This window comes from Lates calcarifer, linkage group LG4 (assembly GCF_001640805.2).
Source record: "Lates calcarifer isolate ASB-BC8 linkage group LG4, TLL_Latcal_v3, whole genome shotgun sequence".
Classification (NCBI taxonomy): Eukaryota; Metazoa; Chordata; class Actinopteri; family Centropomidae; genus Lates; species Lates calcarifer.
Genome location: NC_066836.1, coordinates 23,325,847 through 23,348,434, shown reverse-complemented (window position 1 = coordinate 23,348,434; position 22,588 = coordinate 23,325,847). Strand labels below are relative to the sequence as shown.

General features: G+C 38.3%; 1 long non-coding RNA gene across 1 annotated transcript; it reads right to left on the bottom strand.

Moving 5' to 3' along the window:
• Nucleotides 1–2,509: 2,509 nt before the first annotated feature.
• On the bottom strand, nucleotides 2,510–22,183 carry LOC108896686 (uncharacterized). The gene is made up of 4 exons (XR_001963150.2): nucleotides 22,001–22,183; nucleotides 18,389–18,623; nucleotides 5,379–5,462; nucleotides 2,510–5,235 (listed from the first exon to the last, which is right to left on the bottom strand). It is a non-coding gene; the product is annotated as an uncharacterized LOC108896686 (long non-coding RNA).
• Between the last annotated feature and the right edge of the window lie 405 nt (nucleotides 22,184–22,588).

Genomic DNA, 22,588 nt, shown 5'->3' with positions numbered 1-22,588 from the left:
TGTGTGACGACTGACAGCTGTGACGGCCACAATTTGGTTGAATGCCAGGAGAAAGTAGGTGAGCCTGGCCGGCTTCATCGTTCCATTTCATTAGTTGTTTTCTACATTTATGACAATAGAATAAACATGATCCTCCTGTGGGGTGCAACTAATTATCTCATGTTGCTGCCAGCATTTCTTTACGCTTTTTAGCATTACAAGGTTGTCAATTAGAGGCAGAGCAGCAGGTTGAAGAACAAAAATGTCACTGGTTCCAATTCCCAGTCCAGCTGGAAGATCTGGGCAGAATAACAAAATGGGAAAATTCAGTGTGGTGCCCCTCAGCAAGGCATTTAACCCCCAACTGTTGCAAAATAGGGACATGGCTATCACTGGGACACTGAGGTAATATCATCTGTGTTTTTACATGAATGTTGGGTTTTAGCAATCTTTGAGGCATCTGCGTTCTTCAGGTAAAGCATTTTTGGACATTTTGGAGATACATGTCTGTGGTTGATTACTTTTGGAGACTTTGTATATGGAAAAAAAAAATCTAATTAAAAATGTCATTATTTTGTCAAATTTTACATTTATATATCAATTAGTATCATGAAAATATTATCTTTGTATCATTATGATCTTTGTATCATTCTGAATGGTGTGAAAAAGTAAACTGTCTGGGTGAGGATTTTAATGTGAATAATATTCTATTAAATCTGGTCTTCAGTATCACCCATAATGTAATTGAGGTCCAAAACTGTGACTGAGGTGTTAATTATTCACTTATAACCTGTTTTGTATTACCTCACAATCTACAATATAAATATGTGATAATTTCTTGTATATTGTAAACCAATAACCCAGCAGGTAATATGTTTGACAATACCCATTGTAAAAATAATTTTTCTGTGCCTTTTTCTGTCTCCCATGCTCCACTGAGCACTGAACAACACAATATTGAAATTAACAGCTTGACTTGAGAGTTTTTATTGAGGTGGACTGTGAGGGATATTTTTCATGCTTTTGTTTGGTTCGTGTTTGTGATTATAGAAGGTAAAATGGTGAAACGTCACATGCTTTAAAAAACAGAAGCTCAGTAACAGGAGCAAAAGCAAAGACGTACAGACTGGGACTTCTTGACCCTGTTTGTAGTTGCTTATTAAGAGGAATAGTTAAACGTTTTGGGAAAAACACTTTTTTGTTTTCTCAGTAATTATTGATGAGATTATTGATACAGACTCTCAGTCTGTATAGTAATATAAAGGCACATCTATCTGCTGCTTAGCTCAGCACAAACACAAGAGGCAAGGGGGAAACAGCTACCTACCCTCTCTCTGTTCAAAGATAACTCCAAATCTCTGACACACTCTGATCTGTCCAGGCCACAAAACCATAGCTAGTAGTTTTCACATTTCGATGTATGGATTAAACAAACAAAACGGAACATGTTAATCAGAGAGTTTTACAAATGCTGGTTGTCTTCTTTGTGTCTGTACTTGACAAACAAAAACAAACAAAAACTAAAAGCAAGCAAGAGCAGATTATGAGATAATGGGCCTCCAGGGCACATGAAGCATAATACCTGACAAGTTGTACATTCCATGATTGTATTGCATGAGGTAGAGCCTAAAACCCATCCATCCATCCATTATCACAGGGGAGCTGGAGTCAGTCCCAGCCAACATTGGGAAAGAGGCGGGGTACACCCTAGTCTATCACAGGGCTAACATATATAGACAAACAACCACTGACACTCACATTCACACCCATGGGCAATTTAAGGTCAACGGTTAACCTGCATCTCTTTGGACTGTGGGAGGAAGCTGGAGAACCTGGAGAGAACCCATGCAGGTACAGGGAGAACATGCAAACTCCACACAGAAAAGACCCACGCAAATCGGGTTCAAGCCCAGAACCTTCTTGCTGTGAGGCGACAGTGCTAACCACAGTACCACTGTGCCACTGCAGCCTAAAATCCACTCAGCACAAACAGTGGTTGGCATTGGACATCCAGACTGACACAAGCATCCAAAACATTTAAAACTGAATTTATGTGGATCTGAATACTTCTGGTCTTTACCTACAGTTTAACTTACAAATAAACACTGTCCATACCTCTTAGCCAATCAGAATCACTGGTGTCAGTTGTGCCAGCTGGACTGTGTCTGTGGCAACAAAGAAGTTGTCAGGGGTAGACAGGCTGCTGGTAAAGAGCTTGGGAGCTCTCTAGTGGTCACAGTGAGATAATACAGCCATGAACACACATGTAACCACATGAATGTGTACTGGAGTGTCCACTTTTGTGACCTTATGTGACCTTTTGGGCTATTCCTGGTTTGGTCTGACCCCTTGACTCCAGTGAAATGAAATGTACACTAATATTTTATACAACAGTACGCCTCCAACTTTGTGGCAAAATCCCCTATAACTTGTTTTGTCTTTGTTTAGCATGTTCTTTCAACATTACACAGTCAGATGTATTAATAGTGATAGTAGTATTTTGAACTAAGAAAAAAAATTAAAATTTACTAATAAATTATTAATTGAATTTAGAAGGAAGTGTTAGAAAGAAGTGTTATGGGAATTGGAGAGTAACAATACAGTGCTATGATAACAGTGCTATGTTAACTTGCAAGAGTGCAATAACTTGGTGTACAACAATATAATACCATGAATGAGAGAGCCAGTTGGGACGGTAGAAAAGTACTAACATTAACAAATCAGCGGTGCCATAGTTCTTACCAAGGTACCACTAATGTGGGGTCAGTACCATCATCATTTTAGCACTGTCAAACTACATCATTCAGTATTATTACTTTTTCCATGATAGGTCGGTAATAGTCACAAACTATCTAGCCCCACACTGCAAAACATCCTACAGGAATTAAGTTAACCATCTAATATTTCCTCACTGGTGAATTCAACGTGAAAGTTCTAGTTTTTACTTTCATACCACTTCAGAATTTTTTACATGAGTCGTTCTAACTTGAGGTGTTTTGACTTGAAATAATGAGCAGAATGACAGAAATGCAGAGTTCATAAAACAGTTTTTAGAGAAACAAACTAATATATTTAAAACTTCCTGACATGCATGGTTTGTAGTTTGAAGAAAACAGACATGATGTAAACTTGCTGTGTCTTTAACACATGCAGTACATGTAATAGCAAAGGTTAGTCATTGAATTTCGTCCCCACCCTTGTACACTTGTTTTTATAGTATAAAATAACACTAGCTGTCTTGCCAAGAGTACTTCCTAAAGAACATTCCCTCATGGCAACTGTGCATTGTTGCATTAATGTGAGAATATTGGAAATATCTGACACGTCGGTTTAATGCAATTTAAACAGATTCGAACACAGTGCAGTTTACAAGCCATTTCAGCATAGATCACTAGATGGCAGACTTCTGCCTCCTATCAGTCTGTTTGTTCCAGATTCTCCAATAGCTGGAACATCTTCAGGGGCCACATTCTGATAATATATGCTTCATACATGTTGCTTTATTTCATGCTCTATTAAAGATTTGAGGCAGTATCAGAGATATAAAGCCACTACAAAGCACATGCACAACTGGTTAAATGCTACTTAAATTCTAATTAAAGGATAAATAGATAGATAGATAGATACTCAAAGAGATTATATTTATTTGGCAATGAATCACAGAATCACAGGCAGAGTGAATATAGTGACAGCTCTCCTTCACCTTATCCTGTAGAGCAAGTAGCCTAGATGAAGGAGAGCCCGGTGTGTGGACCACAGCTTCAGCATCAAGTGAAGGAGATCATGTTAAAAACCTGCAGCATTTCCATCAGGTAGACACACAGGTGAAGCAGTGTGGACCAGTTTGCAGACCAGGTTATCTCTTGATTTACTTCCTCATGATTAATGACTAATTAATAAATGATATCTTAAATTGATGTAATCAGTTGTTGGCTAATAATCAATTTAACACTGATAACTAAAGCAGGTGCAGTGCACTGCATGCTTTGGAGGGAAAGGCTGTCGTCTGCTGTCATGGCTCTGTACACTTATCTTGTAGCATAAACATTTTTGCAGTCAGTGTAATAAAATGACCAAAAAAGTACAAATGCAAATGTGCAAAAAGCAATGTGTGACTTAGAATCACAGTATGAACTAAAGTGTAAATTGTGATTATGTACTTGACCGTGTCTGTTAATTCTGTGTGTTTATTACATAACTTTATGTGTATGTTCATGCTGCTAGGAGACATGATGTCACCAGTAATACCTTTGACTTGCTGGCAGAGGTTCATTGAGGAAGATCTTTTCTGTCATACAGTATTTTGTATTTTGGTGTGTTTCTACCATTATTATTTTTTTTTTCTCTGCTGCTCTTCCCATCCAGCATCTGCAACGTTTTTGCTTTGCTACATTGTCAAAGCTACTCTCACATCACTCTTCACAAATACTAATTTACCACCTCAGCCTCCAATTAGTACAGTGTTCCTAATAAAGTGCTGGGGGAGTCTAAGTTTACTGTACTGGCCTTGGATGTACTGAAAAATAATCACAACCCCAGTCGGAGGATGAATATATCAGTTAGTACCACTGTTCTGCAGGTCATCAGGAGAAAGTGTCAGTAGGGATGGATATGTGAATGTACAGTTATATACATTTGTAGTACTGTAACATGCTGTATGCCATTTGGTAGACCCTTTAACTGTATACACACTGCCTCTCACCACTATGAGTGCTTATATTTATAGTGTAGGAGGTTCCAGTGGGAATCTAAGTCTCTGCCCCCACCCACCCCAACACACTCACTCACTCATAACACACACAGGCAGGATGACAGCCACTCTGTCCTTTTTGAGCCACATAAGACCACATGGTTATGAATTATGAATGTCAAGAACAGCATGCACACTATGTACAGAATGATGTGATCTTGCCACTTTTTCTTTGTGCTATATTCCTCACTTTCACAGTATACATACATGTTGTTTTTCATTTATAATTCACGTCTTACAGTGTGCATACAACATTTCATGTGGTCTTTCCATCTCCAATTGTTCTGCTGCTACTGACACTCTATTGACTTTTGTTCTGAAATACCTTTTTAGACCACAGTGAATGCAAAAGGTTTCCTACGTAGTAGTTCTCTTAGGGAAAATTATCAGCAGACCCCCTCAGCTGGATGGCTTAGCCTTTTTTTTCCCATCAACTGTGGTGTTGGATAGGTGGGATGCAGTGGGTTAATCAGAGGTTTGTCAGTGAATACAGCTGCTCTCTGCTGCTGGAAACAAAGAAACCCGACAGACAGAAAAAGTCAACAATTAGTTGTTAATCATAGTGGAGAATTCAGCAGATGAAGAGCCAGATATTTTTCACAGAAGTTGGTGGCTACAAAAATATTGATAATATTGGACTTACACTCACCAGCCACTTTATTAGGTACACCTTGCAAGTACCAGGTTGGACTTTTCCTGCAGTAGACTGAGGTTATTTCTTTGACTGTACCAGCTCAGTATCACCATCCACACCAGTGGGAGGAGAGGCGCACAAGAAATAAGAGAAGAAAATAAGACTACATCACATGTTTATCAGGCAATATGCATGTAAAGCATGATCTTCAACATGTCTAAAAAAGTGAATTCAGCATAAAAAGAGTCATTATCTCCTCCTGATTTGGACATGATCAGTTATTTCCCTATATTACAAGGAATATGTACATTTTTCTTTAAACATTGTTCCTTCTGAAATGGAAGCTGGATTTCTGTCAGTCTCTCTCTTTCCAATCCACTCAATCTATTTACTATTAATTTGTTTTCTACAGTATCCATGATATCCAACAACACTCTTCTCTAGTGTCAGTTTACCAACTTTTCTTCTGTAACCACATAATAGTCATCTATGTCCCACTGTTAGTACAGACATGTTTGAACCAGTAGTAGCCACTGGACTCAGCCATACACTCAGAACTTCATTCTGTTGAGTCAATGGTTAGCGTAGGAAGTGGTGTTCTTTAAAAGCCAATAAAACAGAAATAGCTTAAAAGGGTTATAGCTTTAATGGAATGTTTTCATTTACACAACTCCTCTTTGTCATTGTTGGTATGCAGTGAAAATATCAACATGTCAATGGCTCTAAATATATCATTCACTGAAGTGATGAATTTAGACAGCACTAGCATCATAACCAGACAGGTACATCCTGACAAACCTGTTCAGAAGTGAAGTGTCTGCAGCTTTAATCCTGTGTGTTTGATCACCTGAGACTGTGTTGAGAAGTCAGTCCACATATTTTTTAGTAAAGGCCACAGATTTTTGAGTTTAGTGATGACAACTTGATATACATTAAAATGCATACCAAGTTTTCATGCAAGCAAGCTCTCTAAATGAGCAGCATGCAGGCAAATAGACCTTTCATCACCTATCGCAGGCACAAATTGCCTCAGCTGTAACTGTAATTCACAGAGGCTTGGCACCCTCACACCCTTAAGCCCCTTTGTAATTGGAGCGTTCACTGATGTGATCTGAGATTCTAGCATGGAGACTGTCTCCTTCACTTGCCTGACTTACTGATAATGATGCTTAATCTTTGTGCAGCCTTTGTGTTACCTTAAAAAATGATTTTATACACACTGCTGTTACTTAGAGGAGTTACATTTGGAAAGAGTTAAGTAAACTGGACATAATCTAAATTTGCACAGCCTCATTTAAGAAAGAAATCAGGACAAAATATTGATATTTACGTATACTTTACATAGAACACAGTATATGCATGATATACACGTAAACACGTAAACCACAAATAGTCTTAATTTTTTTGACCAGTGCTAACGTGAGTGAATGCCATGAGAGTCGTAGCACTCTGATATCATTCCGGTGATGTAGCATGCTCTTTCCTCTGCACACATGAAGTAAATCCAGGCCACAGTGTTAAAAATGTAATTCAGTATGTTTATGTAATTCCTGTTTTCTGAATTAGTCAGACCTGAATTTTCTTTGCATGCTAATATCTGTCCATTGCTACTGCAACGGCCTAGTTTCCTCACAGCAAACATAAGGTTACATATTATCAAGTCTAAGCACTAATTCTACCCATTCTATTTTAAGTACACTTACTTTTTACATCAATACATTTGCTATTTTTATGTGATGAAAACATTTTGTACTTTAGACTTCACAACATTTGTTTTTCACCGGCAAAGGAATAAAGAGTCAAACAAACAGAAATACACAAATGAAGATGAACATGAAAGATGAACTGGTGAAAGTATTATATAAAAGTAAATATTAGTTATGATGACTCCTCAGGTGAGTTATGCAAAGCTAATTTGTTGACTGTTAAACTGATTTCTATTATCTATCTATTAACTGGCAGCAGATAAGACATACATAAGACATGACCTGAATAACAGTGAGGGTGTGCATGAATTCCCATGCCAGAGAAATGCACACAGTTTGATAAGCAGTGATTGAGTGTAAATAAAAGGTCGGCCCTATCTTGTTGTTCAGTTACAAGACAAATTTTAACTGCCCAGTTTGTTATCAGTAACAATCAGCCCACCATCTGCTGAGTAAAAATCAGTTCCAAGAAATATAAAAATATATATTCAATCTCACAGGAACATTGCCAACAACTCCAGTTGTTGTTTATGTGTTTGGTTGAGATGAAACCAGAGACTGACGGGTGGACCAGTGCTGTTTCAGCAATAATGCTAGCATGATACTAAACTGTCACAGTGAAGAGGGGGCTGAGCCTGAGATTATGGATTTAAGCAACCAAAATAAGTTTCCTTTGGAGGGAGGCTGAGCTCAGTGACAGAGTGAGCAACTCCCAGTGGAAGTCCTTGTTGGGACTCCAGGAGTCAGGTGAGGGTTGGTTGCCAAAACATCAGAGGTAATTCCAGTAAGGGCAATACGACCTTGGTCATACTTCAGATGATAAAATCTGGGGTTTGGAACTTGGAGGTTGTCGGGATTTCTATCAGAAATGAACAACAGAACTGTATGGATATCTTAACCTTCAAATCCACCAAGTAAACATTCCTTTTAAATGTAAAATGTATCTGTGCAATGTGCACAATTACAATTCAATTGTGCGTTAAAGAGCAGAAATCACTCTCAGGATTCAAATTTGGATTTTAGTTGAGCAAACTGTGGATTCAAATTTAAAAAGTGTACTGTTTACTTCAAATACACTGATGCAGGAGTGTCATCTCAAATAGCCCCTTCTATTTTGTGACAAACTGAAAACTGCTGAGGGCTATGATGCTGCATCTCTTTTAGGAGACCCTGTGGATCTTGTTATGCACAGAGGTGATGTGTAAAGCAACTCTAATTGGGTGATGTTTTTGGTGATGGGGAGAAAAGAACCTTTTTTGTCATTAAAAGAAGAAGGAAGAAAAAGAAAGAAAAGTTTGCTGTCTTTGTTAACAGAAAAACATGCCAGCCAAAGGTTCTGAGATTTTTCCCTTTTTTAAATTTTTATTCTATTTCTTTATTTGTTAGGGGCCATAAACAATTTTAAACATAATTGTTGCCATTTGATGCACTGTACCAGAGTTAGCCACAGGCTAATGTACATCTGCATTCCCCTGGCAGGTCACAATTTGACATCCAACATATAGACGATAAACAATGTATCACACATGGTAATGCGCACACACACACAATTTTATAGACTAGACAAGTCAGAAATTCTCAAAGCTTTCAAAGCTAAGGTCTAATTGTTGTTCCACTGGCCTGCTCCTGGATAAAAATGGTAAAACAATAAGAAATATGAGGAAACAATCAGAGCATGCATAAATATCTTGGCTGCAGCCATATAATGAGAAGATCTACTCTACTCTAACTCTACTAATTTGCCAAATTGTCTTTAATAGTTAACATTTGAACCTAATATAATGGCAAGATATTTCAGTTCAGTCACTATACCAGCATGTTCACTCTCAATTAGAATGTCTACATTTAAAGTCTGCACCGCAGAGCATACCTTTTGTCTTGCTAATACTCAAGCTAAGACAGGATTGATCAAGCCTCTCAACCACACCTTTCATGGCATTAGTTAGTTTCTCAGCTACTCACTCAACTGTTTTTGTATGTGTGTATAAAACAGTGTCATCAGCATACAGTTGTAACTCCACTCCATGACAATACTGTGGAAATTATATATATTAAGATATAATGACTTAACAATAAGGGGGTGTAAGCCAGGGTTACAGCTATTAAGATATATTGTCAGTTGTTCTGTGACAACTTTCTCAGCAACCTTTGAAAGTACTGGTGGTATGCTTATAGGTCTATAATTAATGGCTTCATGACAGTCTCTAGATTTAAAGATGGGAGTGAAAATTGCATGTTTTCAGTCATTAAGAAAAAAACTGTAATTAATTTAAAGACTAATCAAATGAGGAATAGGGGGTTATTTAAATGCTTTTTTTAAACAAGCATTGTGTCAAGTTGCAAAGCATCTGTACATAGTAGAGGTAGAACAATTGATATGTTGATAATACACAGAGAATGAAACTACTACCTTACACACCAGTTACATCCCCATTGAACTAAAACAACACACATCTCAAATCTATGCCTGCTTTGGTGCAAGAAAAAAAGAAGACAACAATGGGAAGCTAAATGTGATTGTCACAGCTCATGTTGTCGATTTCTCTCATAAGAACAAAGTGCTGGGTGATCAAAGGGATGTGGTGGATTAGGTTGGTGGTGAAGTGGGAGAGCACTCACACATACTGAACAGCAGGGCTGAGATGAGAGATGTATGACAGAGTGTAAGAAACATTTAAATCACTGTTAAATTTACAGAACACTGAACCTGTATGTATGTATAACACTGAACCTGTATGTATGTATTCCAACAGCACTACTTGTACATAGGAACACTGTAACTCAATATCCCAGCTTCTTTTTCATCACAGTCTTGTTCTATATATTGTTTTACAGGCTACAGCAAATACATATATTTTCTATTTTATTTATATATTTTTCAATTTAATTTAATTTTACCTCTTCTATTTTTAATTATGCAAAGCCACCATCTGGAGCGCCACTCAGGTTCATTGGATTTTTGAAATGTCAGAACAAATAGGAATATGACAAAGATGAAAAAAACTAAAAAGAAAGTCAAACAGAGGATTGAACATGGTGTTTAATTTGGAGTAGCCTGACAGTTAAGGAAGGAAGGAACTGCATCGGGGGAAAACATTAAATGATACGATAGAAGGCAAAGCAGCAGCCAGAGAAGTCATGGCTAGATTACCAGCACAGCTGCCCAAAGGCTCCAGATCCCCAGGGCTCCCCAAAGCCTCAGGTTAACTGTGTGCCAATTTGTTTATAGCCGCACTGGCAGCATGGCAGTGTCAGTCCATCCACCACCTTGGTCCAAACTGAAATATCTCAAAAATGATTTGATGGATTACTTTGAAATACATAAAATGGTCATGTCCCCCTCAAGAACTGTGATACATTTGTTGAGCCCTTAACTTTCCATGTAGTACCATCACCAGGTCAATTTTTTAAACTGTGGAATGTTTTGTATATACCTACAAAACTAATAATATTCCCAACAGCCTTGGCTGTACTTTGTGTTTTTTGCTAATTAGTCAATGTTAGCAGGCTAATATGCGACATTTAGAAGGCGGCAATGGTATTCATGCACTGCCAAAAGATCAGAATGCTAACAATAATACCATCATTGTGACCATTGTAGCATTTGGCTCAAAGGTCTGCTGTGCCTTAGCCCAGCCTCACAGAGCTGTTGTGGAACTACAAGTACTTAAAAGAATTTGTATCACAAAAACACAACTGATTAGGACAGTGATTGGTTGATTATTACATAATGATAATAGTACATTTTATTACATGGCTTCCTGGGTACAAGACATTTTACATACTCTTAGTTTATTATGTTGTACTGTGGAGAATTTTGAAAGGCTCAAAAAACTAACAATGACTTGATGATGATGATGATCAGCAGACAGCCTCTCACAAATTGGCTGGATTCGGCTGTGGAAAAGTTTCAAAGATGAAGATGGTAGGCAGCTGAATAGTCACAGTTCCACCCAGACTTATGTATGTGTTTGTGCCACCACCTTCTCTCCTGTCAGTGTGGACATTAGGAGAATTGTCAAAAGACAAATTCTTGCCTAACAAGTTAATCTGCTGATGTCACAAATAAATCTACTAACAAGTTTCATGGTTTCTGGCTGAAAAAGAAGGGCTACATATTGGTCATTTTAAGTGTTTCAGCAACCAACAATGACTGCATACACCACAACTGTTAAAAGTAAAATGGTGTACCTTTTAGATTTATGTAACCCCTACAAGCTCCTACAGATGCATAACTCTTATCTTATGTGGGTAAAACAACCAAGATCCTCAAAAATGACTTCTGTGATATTAGAAACTTCAAACTGCCTTGTAATAACTTAGTGTTCCACACAGCATTTAAATGTATAAAGTGAAATGATCAGGAGTCAGCAGCATGGACCAGACATCAGTGAGATGTTCTAGACACAGGATATCACACAGCTCCATCACAGACCTTCAGGACATTTCACAGTTTCCTCCCCAGTCAGCATCACTCAACTTCACAGAAGTGCTACAGCTCACCACTCCTCCCTCCACGTCCTCATCCAAAACCAGAACATTTTATCATTATGATCATAATCATAAAAACATAAAGTGGGGTTATCATTAAATTAACAGAATTATGCAAGTAGCTTAAACTGACAATTGGCTTTCCTTGTATTATTGAATGTTGTAGTGTTATTGTCACCAGGGATTAAGTGAATGTAACCTTTTTAATCAGTCATGTAAAACAAACTGGAGGGAAATGACAAAATAATGCAAAACATGACAGGAAATTCAGTGCCTGCAGAAATATGAATTCAACTAAAAAAGAACATCATCTGCCCTTGGCGACACGCCATCTGCATCCAAGGACATCAGTTCCCTCTTGGGAAAAGCTTTTCTGCTGCAGCCTGCCTGGTCTCCTCATCTATTACAAAACTGTTAGAGCACCACAGTAGAAAGTGCAACACTTTCAAAAGAAAAAGCAGAGGTGATCTGATTGCCTAAGACTAATGACTGGGCTTTTATATTATCTAGACACTTAGTGGACATAAAGTTAACACTATAAATCTAAATTTTCTTATCTCAGTATCAAAGATAAACTTAATTTTACACATTAAGATTACCAGTCATGATAAATGCCACTCAGCCTTTCAAAACAGTTGTTACATGTCCTGTGTGGCTCTTTTTAAAGTCTGAGAAACTAACTCTGATGATGTTATCAGGGTTATCTCAGCTCGGGTTTTCAGACAATATTTTGTCCAACAGGAAAAGATCACTACTCACCAAACTAAGGCTCCTCGGAGGATTTGGAGATGAGATACAATGATTAATGATAGGAAAGCAAGTGCATACCTTTGTAAGTCTCAGTAAATGAATACTGACCAGCTCCGAGCGGATGGGTGGTTTAACAACCACAACAATGGTTTTGACATATTTACTGACAATTAGCAAAATGCCTCTACTCCTACTGTTCACACATTCTCCAGCTCTGAACATAACCCAGACTGCAGGTGTATCAGTGGCTAAATGTTAGCAAGCAAAAAGACAGGGTTGAGTTGGACAAATGTTTGGTTTATTTAGACTAAAACTGACATAAGCATGTTAGAATGCTAACATTTGCTTATTAGTGTGAAACATAAGCAGCTGAGGCTGATCTGTTGCAGGTATTTAATCATAAACCAAAACATTGGAAACAGTGAAAATTTGATCTGATGATGGCAGTGCATGAAAGTTAGGGAATCACTTCATCCATCAATTCATCCATAGGGAGACATGAATATGTGCATATACCAAATATAATGGGAATGGTTATATAATGGTTGAATGATACTGCCTAACCTGTGGAACTGGCTATTTTGAAAGGTCTCTAGTGAAGAGTTGGTGCACATCTATAAGTTTTAATTACACATTGTTATACTGAAAAAAAGTGGCCTTCTCATGTTAACAATACAAAATTTTAAAGCTCTTTTTTTAGTGTATAGTCCATCTATGCCTGTACAAAATTACTGCACCATTCTCTGTCTATGAAGCTGTTAGTGATCATGATGGTTGAAGAATATATTTTTTTCTTATTTTGTTGTATTAATTGTTGTGAACTGACATTCTACTATTGACTATTTTATTATTTTTATGACTACTTTGCAAACAAGCCATAAGTCAGTCAGCAGACTGTCATAATAAGTTTTTCATCTTGACAAGCCAGAACAAAACCTCCCATTGTGTTTGGATTTAATAATGGTTCAGTAGCAAGATCTATTTTTGCTATAATGTACTGTATCTTCACTGGTTGTGTCATATAATCACCCATATCTTTGGCATTCGGGAAAATAGATGTATCTTTGTCAGTTTGGTCAGTGTTGGGTGAGTACTAACCCAAAAACCCAAAAGAAATGCTTAATTCACTTTTTACCCCCCGCAGTCATGCATGAACATTTTTACCAAAGAGACTTTCAGACGCCCTCTGTAGTCTGAGGTCAGCCACTCTTCTCTTGGCATCAGGGGAGCGAGGGAGTGTATACTTGTTTGTGAAGGAGATACTGGATGTGCACTTTTGCACCTGTGCCCATCTAACCTATTACATGATGCAGCAGTCTGCTTGCCTCTATTTTTAAAGAAGACGTGATACGACACATTCAGTGGATCAGCATACACTACACTGCCAAAAAACACGAAGAAGCTTCTCAGTGAGGTTTAGGGACTGAAACAAGTCCAGTTCCATTCATTTAGTGATGTTGATGCTAGAAAGTACCAGGGTGACAAAGCAAAGATAAAAAAAATAAATAAATAAGGGAGGTTGCTCTCTTGGACATTTTGTCACTTTGACTCATAAATATCTGATGCTATGAGATACAGTAAATTTAATAAATGCATGAAATAAAGCCAGTGAAGCATTTTCTTGATTAGATCTCTTCTGAGGACTGTGTGGGGGTGTACAGACAGTGTTTGATTGACATCGGTCTGATCCACTGATTAGTTTTGGTTTATCTTTATGGGTGGAAGATGTGACACCTTCACATAATTACGACACAACGGCAGCCAGTTTCAAACTGAGCTGAAGTTTAATGAACCAGAAAATGTGAAGATGCCTGTGTGGGTGTACAGGGTCTTCACAGACCACTCAGTAAGGTGAATTATTTATGAGTGGCCAATAAACAAGATACTTGAGAGTTTTTCTACATTAAACTTCTCCAATGAAATGTTTGTCCCTATAAACCCTATAAACTAGACTGTCTGCACTCATGGTAGTGCTTCTGTCACACTTTGAGCTAAATGCTAACATCAGCTAAATGTGTTCAGCTGACTCAGCTATTTACAGCATAGTATAAACTTAAATTGATGATAATCTTGAATAGAAAACTGGATTTACGTTAGCTAGCTATGTAAGCTGCGAGCTACTCTACTTTGATGAGCCCTGTGGTGTGGCACAGATCTCAGTCAAATGTGCTCTTGTCCAGTGTGTTGGTGTGTGGCAAAGACACTTGATATGTTCATGGCCAGGATATGGGGTGAGATCAAAAAGAAAGCATTATCATATAATATCTTTCCATCTCTGATCACACCCTCCCTACTGGCTCAATCACAATAGACCAACTCCAAACCCAGCTCCCATCACCGGCGGGTACAGTCCAATGCTGCTCCAGAGCTCTGCAAAGACACACCTGGAGACATCCAAGTCTGGTTCACAGTGACAGACGTAGGACTGTATGTTCAGGTTTTTTCTGTCAGTCTCCATCTGCCCTCAAGGCTGCTCTGGTGTGTACGAGCCAGAGGGCCTCAAGCAAGCTGACAAATTGTTCCACAGTGAGCTTGCTGATGCACTACACAAACTTTAAAGTCAACATTTTAGTAGTTTGGTTCAATTTAGAATTTAACTTTTTTCTGAAAGTATCTGTTGAATACAAACTCATGTACACTTTGTATTAACTGTAAATAAATATAGTGCAACAATATGAAAGCAGACTGACTGATAAATATAATGTATGTTTAACTAAGACTCATGTTTTTAAGTGAGTAAACTACTCACAAGAGTGTGTAAGTCTGAACATTAAAGCTATGTTAGCCCTAGAATGCTAGTGCACTACTTGTGAATAGCATCACAACAGCAAACTGTATCAAAATGGTACAGTGTTAAGAGCATACACACATATATTTTCCCTCAACAGATTGCAAATCCTCAACCAGCTGGTATAACACTCCATTCATTCACATAGCTGTGCCTGCTTTGTGTCTGACATGCCTGCAGCTTCACTCTGTCATGTTACCCCTACAACTCGGCTAAAACTTGAATTAAAACATTGTAAAAGACTACTTAAGTGTCTTCAATAGAGTATAATTCCTTAGAGACTCCATGTACAACTGACCAGTGCAAAGCCAGTGAAACAAGTTCAAACACATTCTGTCTGTGTTCATACAGAGACATGATTCAAGCACTTTTATGGATGAAATATTAACACTTTTTAGGCAGATGTGACTTAAACAAAAATACATAAAAGAATAATTAATCTATTTGAGCAAAATGCATTTTAAATGTAGGTAGTATGAGCAGTACCAGTGAAGGGCTTACTTTAATTTCACCAGTGGGAGTCAAATATTGTTGCTATGGTTACTTGCAGTTGAGTGTGCCCTGTGCATTAGTTAAGACCCAGTTTACCAAAACCATGTTTTTGGTATCTAAATATCCTTTTTTAAGGAATGGATGCAAACAAATATGAGCAAGTAATTTCTGTAGCCATGGTGAACTAAATTGTTACTAATTTTTTTTTTCATTGTTTTGACTCTTAGCAACAAATGAATTTTCTCTCAGCCTGCTGCTGTGGACAGAGGGTAGATAAGGTGAACAGAGAGAATAAGAAGGAGGAAAACAACGTTTATATCTGTTGAGGTGTTTGACATGTGGACTCTGTTTGATCCCACATGTTCACAACAAGTCTGACAGTCAGTGTTCAAGGTAGAATGTTAGGAATAAAGATATGCCTGTGAGGCTAATATCAGCTAATTAACATATCAGTCAGTTTCTGATTATTATTCTCAAATACCTCCAAAACAAAAGCTGTACAGGATTTTTTTTTTTTTTTTTTAATGTGAGTTTGTCAAAGTTATAGTATTAATGGCTCTATTAAAGCCTTATCCCTAAGGGTCACTGGGGGGCTAGAGCCAGTCTCAGCTGGATAGATCACCAGTCTATCACAGAGCTAACATATACAGACAAACAACCATTCACACTCACATTCATACCTACAGCAATTTAGAGTCACAAGTTAACCTATGAACTGTGGGAGGAAGCTGGAGAACCTGGAGAGAACCCACACAGACACAGAGGGAACATCCTAACTCTAAGAATCTTAACTTTTATCAAGTAATTGTTTGATGTTATTTAGTGAAACAGTGAAGTCTTCAGACTGGGGTCTGTAGTAACAGTGAGAAGCAGCTGGGCGACTGCTGCTACATGTGACTGAGTTTAATGCATGTCCCATGAGTGCTGAGTAGACCCACATGACACCAGTGTCCACTCCATGAAAGGATTATTAGATAACTTACAGTGTAACTTAACAAAGTGCTGAGTTTGGCGTGAGACTAACTTGAAACAACATGGCAGACACTTAAAGAAGTGAGTAGTGTGGACTTCTCTGACCCCTGATCAAACCAACATTCAGCTGCCGCAGCATAGCATTGACCAATCAACAGTCATTATTCCATTAAATACTTACAACCATGTTCATAAAATCAGAGGGAAGTCCTGTAAAAATCTTACATAAAGCACATACACATCTGTGAGGGAGCTGACAAGCTTCCCCCTCACTGAGGTGACACTACGGATTAATACAGGAAGTTTATTTTGATGTGGTTATGTATTTTATTTTGAAAGATCATGCTAACCTCTCTCTCGACTTACAGGGGGTGTGTGTTCATGGAGTGCACACATGAGCATGCAACCACAGGCCTGCAGCCAATGTTAAATCACCTTGTTAGGCTGAACCACATCTCAGAGAGGGGAGTGGGCATAGGGAGTTTTGCTAAGTTTGGCTTTAGTTTGTTTCTCCTCAGTTTATTATGTACTTTCTTTTTCCTGTGTCAGCCAGCAGTCAGGTGTAGAGGGTATAGAGTGATGACGGTATGGTTGGTTCAGCAACCAACAAACTAACCTAGTTCAAATTTCAAAAAGTGCAGCACAGTCTCTCTTTCACATACACACACACACACACACACACACACACACACACACTACACTGCATCACTGAAACATGATTTGATGTAGCTTGTTGGTGCTGAACCCCCTAATAATGGTGTCCTTCCACTCATTTGTGCAGTTTTGGTTTAAGACCTTCTCAAACGCTTGCTGAACCAACTGGGCCTTTCTTTTGTGGAGCATTGCATGTTTGTTAAGTTTCAAAAGAGATCTCAGCAAGCTCTAAAATAATTCTTAGATTTCTGCAACTTTTGTCTCTTTTCTAGATCTCGGGCAGAGAAAGAAGAGAGCTCTCTCTATGAACTGAATCTGTTCTCATCCCAGCCTTCTGTTAAAGTCAAATCATGCATCTCAAGTTGAGCACAGACAAAGAAAATAAAGAGCTCTCTGTAGGCACTCACTGTATCCTCATCCAGGCTTAAATTAATGTTTTGTTTTTCTTTATCTCAGCCCCATCACTCGTGTATATCTAATATCTTGTTTACTTTAGTATTATATAGCATTTTAGACAGATTTGTCATGTGTTAGAGCTATTAATTTTACATTCTAAAATAAAAATGAAGGCAGCTGGTGAATAGTAAATATATTTGGTGCAAAAAGATGTAAACTGTGAACCCTCCAAATGATGTGGGCATAACGTCAACACTTGACAGTTTCATTAGACAAGAGCACTGTCCACTGCAGTTGTAGCAGCATGATTGTTTAATTTACACAGTGAGAGACTTAACATGCTGACAGCACTGGGAGCACCTGAACAGTCAGGAGAAATGGAGGACAAAACCACCATGGGACCTCACAAAAGTGCAGTATACACTGTGAAGTTTTTTTGAATGAGTGGTTGTCGAGAAAATCAACAGTGTCTCCTCCATTTTTTTAAAACTGCACTTACTGTTAGATTATGGCTTTCACACTTAATGTCATAATTCCCTGTGACTTTAACCTCAAAGTGAGAGATTTATCTCAAATTGTACAATTCTTTTCAATATGAACAGAAGTTCAGCAAACAGCGAAAAAGAAACCTATCAAACAAACCTATCCTTCTTTTCCTGAAAGAACAATGGAACCAGCAGAGAAGAAATCAAGAAATCATGAAAATCTCTAAAGATACAGCAGCTAGAGGGCGCTCTCCAAGATAAGACCAAAATAGAGAGGAGACTGAGACACACCTTGCCAGAAGGGATGAGGAAATGTCCAAACTTGAAAATGCTCTGGTCCAGGCTGAACTCAACCTGGGAAGTCCAGATACCAGTGGGAGAAAGACTGGACCCATCTCCTGGCTGAGAAAAAACAGGAAACCATCAGCCTGATGGAAAAGATGACCCAGGTCCAGGAAGACCTGGACAAAGAAAGGCTCCTGTGGCAGGAGGAATGGCCTTGGCTCTCAGTGTTGTGAAGCAAGCTCTGCAAAATGGAGACCAAGAGAGATAAAAATGCAAAGATGAACTAATGGGAAGGCTGATGCAGCTCGAAAATCAGATGAAGGACATTCAGGTTGTGAAAAACAGAAATCTATGGGGAGATGATTCGTCTGGATCTTTGGAAGAACTGGGGGGACCCAACCTCAGTGATATCAAAACTAACCTCCAACCATGCTTGTAACTCATATGCCCTTCTACAGTCACATAATTTGGGGTGAAGTTAGCGCTGTCAAAACTACAGTGTGTTTTGAGAAATAAACATTATTAAAATGCTTAATGTCCACATCCAATAAAAGAATGGGCTGACACAAAATATGTATATGACCCAAATGTAGCCCTATTAAATCTAAATTATAATTGTAATTATGATATTAAGACTTAGGCTAGGCCTATAGAAAAGGGATGACTGGAGAAAATGGAATTGCAGAATTAGAAAGTTATGGCTAAGGAGTACAACCTGGGTTTGTTTGTTGGTTGGTGGTGTGGGGAGTAGTGCTCCTGTTGGACCACCCCCCCATTAAAAAAAACAAATCACGAAATGGGAAGAACTTGCAGGAATAAAGATTAGTTCAATGAAAAAAGATACACTGTGCCTGGATATTTTCTGCATAGGAACTAAAGGACATCTTGCATACAAAGAGATCTTTATCATGTAAATATGAATAACACGGATATGCCTCCAACATGCTGAATGAAATGTTTATTCTAAACTGTCGTGGTCATTTTTCATACAAACCTGTGTGTATAGTTGTAACATGTAACATGCTAATGTTGAGACAACATTAGCCTTCCATGCGCGCATTAGTTTTCTTCCTGCAGTGCTTTGGATAAATGACAATACTAATTTTCTCTCCAGACATTTTGTTTCCACATACAAAAGACACTACAAAAAATGCACAAGCATCAAAGGTAAAAGTCAAGCAACTTTTTTTCCACTTGAAAAGACTTTTGGGAAAGAAAGACTGATGAAATGTGAACCTGTGTGGAGTATGAGCTCAAGAAAATAAGATATAACTCTGTCTAGCGTGATGAACAACTGAATCATAACAGCATAAAGGGTGTGTTTACTCTCATTCCATGACTGTCTGCACCACAAAGCACAATAAGAGCTGAGAGAGCTCTTCCATCAGGATGTCACTCTGTTTGCTGGGATGGAAGCAGGCCATTTCAGGTCAAGAAGCAGAGACATACAAATAAAGAGTAAGACAAGTGAGAGGTAGACACAGAGGACCAGAGAAATCTGGAAAGACAGATAGGAAGAGAGAGGTAGACAAATACTCTGAAGATTTACCAAACATGAAAGGGAAAAGGAAGAAATCGTGTTCTAGGCTGAGAAAAGGAGCATTTACTCTCCTTCCTGAATAGCACTCAGCACACACGACTAAAAACACACAAGTCAATAGTAACTGCCAGTCACAGGTCAATGTGAATAGAAGTGGGAAATGATTATGTCCTTAGAAACAGTAACTGAAGAATCTACATTTTAAAAAGACATAATACCAGCATATTTGGATTTGATAATGCTGGCCCACAGCGCTTCTTATTAAAGTACGGGCCCTTTGTGATTTTAACAGTTACATTATGATGAACTTTTTAGTATACAAAAACTACAGCTCCCATCATGTTTTACTATCACTGCAGTGCTAATATTTTCATCACTGTAACTGTTGGTTTCTCCCTTATCTATGACATCAATCCACACTCTCTTCTAATGCCATCTTTCTACTTTTTTAGCGGTTGTCTTTGCTCACAAAAAATGTCCCTGTCCTGCTGCTGTTGTGACCATGTCTGCACTAGCCACTTGACTGGAATTGTCTCTGCAGACCTTTTGGCAACATGCAAAACACTCAACTGCTGTTGCCCTGAATATTTTATAATGTAATAGTATCACTCTTATTATTTCTACTAACTCACTTTGATTTTAGCTATAGTTTAAGAAAGATAATCCACGTGATCTGTGGCTATAAACATCACTGGTTATGTCCTATAAACAATGTTATGTGAACACATCTAAAGAGTCTATTATAGACTCAGAGCCCTGGGGGGGAAAAAAAAACAATCCCAACATAAGAGAGTAGCAGTAGACTTCAACTTATTGTTGCTAAGTAACAGGTGGTGTCAGTCTTCTGATATACACCCTCCTCTGTGAAAAGCTATACAGACACAGGTGACAGCCTCTCACAGCACACAGGTTAGAGTGGCAGATTTGACAGAGAGACTGACTGAGGACATCAGCAGAGGATGGCAAACACAAGCTGGACTTTTAAAGTGCCAAAGCACAGTATGACACAAAGGTAACATCCTCTCAACACCCAAAGGTGTCAATACCCAGCTCCCCAAACACAGACTGAGCAAAAGCCATCCTCTCTGCAACATGCATATCTAACAGCCACTGGACTGAGCACTGGCTCATTATGTCATGATGCTGGTATCAGTCGTTTGGTGTTAGACCACCTTCTCACATGACATTTTTCCAATGGCTTTCTCCAGTAAGTTGATTCTTAAATGTCAGCTAAACTGCAGCTGTAACTGGGATGAAGGATCAGAGAGAGCTGATTTCTCCGACAGGTATATGCTAACTGAGAATCAATCAGTCAGTCAATCAATTACAATCAGGCAGATGATGTGAGTGAGTGATAAATTGTCATATTTAAAATAATTCCATCCACATTCTGAATGAAACTGAAACTGACACAAAGTAGCCTCTAGAATCCAAAAGTCACAATCAACAAAGTGTCATCTGTAAAAACAGTTTTGACCGCCATAACAGGAAAAGCACAGGTCGAAAATCATATCAATGTTAGTAATGCTAGTGATCAGTGATCCAGTGTCACCTTTTTCATTTACTGATCTTATGTTACCAATGACAGGGTGATATCATTTGTCTGTGCCCTCTAAAAACCATTACAAATCACTGATGAAAATAAAATGGTATGATGATGGCTGATAACACTTTGAGGTTCACTTAATATGATTTAGATTTGTTACTGTATTGGTAGAAATGGTTCTTATTAATTCATCCTCCATCTTTAATTACAGTATAAGCAGTAGCTGTCAGAAATCGTCTGCAGTCGCAAAGGTCAGTCCAGCTTGGGACCATCAACTTACACCACCTACACCATAATGGAGTCAATGAGTCCACCCAAGCGTCCAAAGCTATTTTTCCGAGACACTGTGAATATAGCATTAATTTGGGATTTAAAGCATTTTGATGTTTATCCATCAGTTCATTTACTATTGGATGGATGACCAGAAAAATTTATGTCACCATCAGGACACAACCTGTACTAACTTTCATAAACAAAACAATGCAAAATTAGCTTATATTGACCATTTGAAAGTGGTCTTAACATTGCTTACCTGTGAAGGAGTCCAAAATGGAGGAAGCTATTGAAGCTTATTAGATATTTTTCGACATCCACTTTTCTGAGTACAAACTGCTAAAACATTTGCAGACAGTTGTGAGACTGGAGTTGGTGGAACAAATATATCTGTGGAATAAACAGTATAAAGTTAATGTGCTGTTGGGGACCAAGCTGACTAACTGACAGTCAGCAAGCTTAGGCTATGACTATAGTGAGAACTATTGTGACCACAGTTATGACTGTCTAGTGCTGGCATGTTCCCACCTGACTAGTGTGTTAGCCATTAACTCACCAGCTACAGTCATTCACTATCTATTCAAGTATCCAAGCTTCATCCATACACATACCTCCATAACTTACTATATTATGATTACTGTATCTCAGTGTACATTTACAGTTTTTCATTAGGAAAATCTGCATGTTTAGAGATAGGTCATATATATTAGCCCTCTGCTCTTTTCTCACAATCCTAAAAATGAATTCTGAGACCAAAGTTGGTGGTATTTTGTCTGGATCAGGAGGTGCTGGTGCTCCAGTTTTATGCCAAATTGGAGGCTTTTAAATATTAGATGACTGAAAAACA